This window comes from Grus americana, chromosome 5 (genome assembly GCF_028858705.1).
Source record: "Grus americana isolate bGruAme1 chromosome 5, bGruAme1.mat, whole genome shotgun sequence".
Taxonomy (NCBI): Eukaryota; Metazoa; Chordata; class Aves; order Gruiformes; family Gruidae; genus Grus; species Grus americana.
The window spans coordinates 42,366,780-42,371,383 of NC_072856.1; the positions used below are offsets into that span (position 1 = coordinate 42,366,780).

Here is a 4,604-nt window from a genome sequence, read left to right on the forward strand (position 1 = left end):
AGTACTACAAATATGTGAAATACAATGTCTGATGGAAATAATGAGTTGACTTGGACTGAAAAAGTATTAGGAAGTTTTGATGCACCACCATTGGCTCTAGTTGTCTGCATCAGTAAGCTACGGTGAATATTTGTACAGAATTGATAGTAAAACAACCAGCCCCCCCAAAAAACACACTTGGCTGTTCTGATCTGTATCTTTGATGTAGAGCCCAGGTGTATTTCCTTTTTTATTACCAAATAATCTTCTTCAATAATTTGCTGAGCACTATGTCAGATTCTCTCATTTGGTCTTTCTCTCCAACTCTGGCTTTGCCAGATCTTGCAGGTTTATTATTTATTTTCTGGAGAGAAAAAAAACCTCCAGGAGTTTGTTTATTAAAAGAAAATCAACACTTTGATCATTTGTCAGTGTCTGTAACCTTCAGCCTAGACTACTGTGCTGTGTGAACTACCCTGGTTTCCGTCGCACAGGACAATGGATATGAAGAAAATAATATCCATTTTACACAGAATTGTTAAACTTCATTAAAACTGTTGAAACCTTTAAATGACTTGCAGTTTATGAAATAAATCAGTTTTCTTTAACACCTAACGAGATAAACTGCAATTGTATTCAAGTCATTGTTCTGTCTTTCCTGTCTGACAGTAGAAACCAGGAATTTTCTTTCCATTTGACTGCAATATTTGTGGTTTTATTCTGCTTTGTACAAATAGAAGTGGTGACGTGTTGTGACAAGAAGACAGACCTCATATTACCATATATTTATACTCTGCAGAAGAAATGATGGTACATGAATAGGTTTATTAAAGAAGGTGGCTGTCCTTTATGCACATAAGAGGATAAGGCATCAACCAGCTTCACACTTATCTACCCCCTACCTATTTGTTTACCCAATTTAACACAGAGAGAACTAATCAGAGAGGAGAGATTGGGGAAAGAGGAGAGTTTAAAATAGCAGCAGTTCGCAAATACATCATTTGAGAGCTGAGAGATTTGTGCATCTTGGACAAGATACTATGGCTCTGAAGCGATTCCACCATTTTAATATGAATTAATTGCCTTGCTCATATTTCATTGAAAGGTTTTGTTCAACCTTTGATTAAGAATGATCTTAGTATCCCTCAGACCAAGGGTGAAAAAGAGCACTGCTATTGCTGTTGGTACAAGAGCAAACCAACAGTCAGTCAAAGGAACTGCATTAATGATACAAAACGCGGCACTTGTACTGTCTTGTGCGTGCTTTATACCTGTTTTCATCTCCTTAGCACCTCATGCAGGTTAATAGCTAAAGAAAATTCTAAAGAAAAATTGGGTAAAAATTTCCCTGTTCCCTAGTCACATGGTTACAGACAGAAGAAGGGCTACTAGCAAATACTGCTCGATTATAAATATGAAGGGAAAACCAGTAAATCTTAAAATATCCTGAGATACCAGACCTTAAATACATCACTTCTTGATGGTCTGAAACAGCAGAAAAAGCCTCAGTGGAGGTAGAATAGGGAGCTGAATGCATCTGTGTAGTTAGTAGTGTACACTGAACACAGTTTAGCACAGGTAAGGTAAAAATGCTATTATCACATTTAATATGTGTGAGTATATAATGGGTTTGTCGAGAGATATATAAATATTTGTCTATTACAATGCGTGTGTGTGTTCACGTGCAGGTATATTTAAATATGATATAATATACTGGTATAACAAAAAGTGGGAGTTGAAAGCTTAGTGCAGTTATGTCTCCATAAAAGCCTGCCTAAAAACTCCAGGCCAGCGAGCCCTCAGCGATAGATGGCCTAGTTCCAAGCTGCTATCAAAGCAATATGGTTCTAGCCTTAAAAAATAAAAAGAATTACACCATGAAAATTGGTTTTATAAATAAAGGAGATGATAGCCCGGATGCTTAGAAGTCATTTCTCTCCACACAAGAGGGTAAGATCTTTTTGGTATTTCCACATGTAAATTCTGAGCCTTAACCTCTCTGGGAGAGATAAATGTGATATCAGACTCTAGAGCATTACATATTCTCTCTGTCTCTGTCCCTTTCTCTCTGTATATATTAATTTTATAGATCTTTTTATTGTCTCAACTATACTGGTTGCGTGAGAAGCAGAACAATAGGCCAAGTACTTCCATTTCACACATGCCACCTCTATAATTCAACAAAGAATAGTAAAAAAGATCTATAAACTTGTTATAAATCAGTGCCCTAAACTAAATTAACCATTGAAATAGATTATCATAAAAATAATGTCATAAAAATATTCTTCACCTTTGTAGTCTGTGCGTGTGCGTGCCGACGTGTGCCCCCGCGCAGGATGCTGTGCACGCGCAGGATGCTGTGCACGTGCCAAGGCCAGTGGCAGTGCCGACAGTGTGGCAGGCCGGGCGTCTGCAGCCTTGGAGGAGATGGCAGGCAGGCAGGGCTGTGAGGATGAGCTTTAATATCTCTGTGTCTGGGAAAGTAACTCATAAACAGATCCACTAAAATCTAATTACTCTATATAACTCACCTTTAGGAGTAGTGAGTCATGTCCGCTTTCTTATTAGCAGTGAAGCACTAGTCTTTTTGGTTATATTTCTGAGGCACTGTTGGAAAAAAGATAAAACCCAGTCAAGCTGCAGGCTAAAGGATATGACAATTTAAGCAACACACAGCCTTGGCCAAGGTTGGGTCCTACTCTGCAGTCCCTACACACCAACTCCGCAGCATTTGATCTTCATGCATTAAGCTCCATGAGAAAGGCGTGTGTAAATTCAAGGAGAGTATACAGAGACAACTGCATGAAGATCGATACTGGACTGATAGGGCAGTGGTTCAAGAGCTGGTGGGCTTTTCCCATCCAGCTGATACTCGCTCTAGAAGAACACGGGAGCAGCAGAGCCCAAGGCGACTCTCCCAGAGGCGACGCTTTCCTTGCCCACCTCCAGCAGTGTCTTCTCCCTGAGCTCACGTGTTCACGTCATTTACTTCATAGTCATCACATAGGACCACACCGGTATTGCTCAGTCATTGTCTAACTTTACCCATCAAAATGAGGCCTCTGTAAATGTGGAAGTGCGGCACTTCCAGACATAGCACTGGGTTCACTTGTATTATGGGCAGCATGGTTTTTCCACAACCGAATGCTGGTGTGCTGTGTGTACAAATCTTTATTTCATTCTGATGTAGGACACAGTGTTGCTGTAAGAGTCAGATCACTGTCAACTGAAGTTTCCTTTGTTTGAAATTAGCTGTATCTTTATCTCAAAATAGTAAGGCACAGTCTATCGTTACTAGGGCTGGGAGTGAGAGAGTAGGTGCCAAACTGGGATGGAGGTAAATTAAAGCAGCTCTACAGAGTTGTACCGTGAATTTGCTAATGTAATTAGCACTGAAGTTAATCCGACCTGCACAGCAGTCCTCTTTTTCACGCATTGCAGGAAACAATGAGGTTCAAAGCGTCATTGCCCCTGAAGAGGAAGGACTGTGCATTTTGCTTTTAAATGTCTCAGTCCGGTATATAAGATAAACTCATCCTTCAAGATAGGACAGTCATCACGTCATTCCAAATAATCATTGTTAGAAATGCACTGAACTGCTAGACCAGTTAATAACGACACCACATTTTATTTATATGGCTCCCATCTGCTGAAGCCTTCTAGGCGGCTCACAATGGGTTTGATTTTCAGCCAGACCTTAGCATAGCTTCTGTTTATATGGATGCAAATAACAGTGGTTGGATGGCTGTGTGCATAAACAGGTCTAACTACTAATCTTTGTGGCCACAATGCATGGTTTTATTCCTTCATGCAGCAACAAAATCTCCATCTGAAAAAATCCCTCTGACAAAGTACACAAAGCATGAAAAAGAGCTAAGTTTTTCTGGGTTTTTAATGGTTTCAAACAATTTAGCATTGAGCTTGGCAGCAGAGGTGGTCTGCAAAAGGGGCATCACCACCGTGCCCACCACTTAGTGAGGGCACCTGACTCCACGCTCCCCAGCACAGGTGAAACAACTGGACATCCTTCTCCCATCACCTCCTCTATCGCTAACCACAATGCCCCCCTCCTTTGGCCAGCCCTAACACCCTTTTTCACCTGGCTCTGCAGGCATCTCTCCACCAATCTCTTTTCTCTCTTCCTTGCCTCCTATCTGAGCTCTGTTTCAGCTGTTTGCATGTTCCTCACAACCCATTTTCTGATGCAGGGCACTGACTTCTCCCATGTTCCCTTCCTACGCCACCTACCACGCTGTATCGATGTCCACGTCCAAGCTGCATCTCCATGCCCTTGCTTGATGCTGCCTCCCACCCACTGGTCCTTCTCCAACGTGTTTCAGCAGTGGATGACTGGCCTCTCTCTTCGCGGTGTCTGGATAGGACAGATTTAATCTTTTTGTCTTTCATGCTGAAGAAAGATGGAAATATGAATACCATGTCGAGTGTAGTACTTATTGTTTGGAGTACTTCTATCAACTTCATGGCAGCGAGTGCTGTGCCTGGCAGTGCTTGCAGATCTGGGCCTTCGGATAATGGGTATATTTATAGTATATGCATTGCTTATGTACCGATAGCTACCAAAGTAGTAAACAAACAAATGCTCTCCATAAAACAATGAGAAAGTA

General features: G+C 41.2%; 1 long non-coding RNA gene across 1 annotated transcript; it reads right to left on the bottom strand.

Annotated features, from left to right (window-relative positions):
* Window positions 1-2,292: 2,292 nt before the first annotated feature.
* On the bottom strand, window positions 2,293-4,346 carry LOC129207578 (uncharacterized). The gene is made up of 3 exons (XR_008577478.1): window positions 4,228-4,346; window positions 2,511-2,586; window positions 2,293-2,423 (listed from the first exon to the last, which is right to left on the bottom strand). It is a non-coding gene; the product is annotated as an uncharacterized LOC129207578 (long non-coding RNA).
* Between the last annotated feature and the right edge of the window lie 258 nt (window positions 4,347-4,604).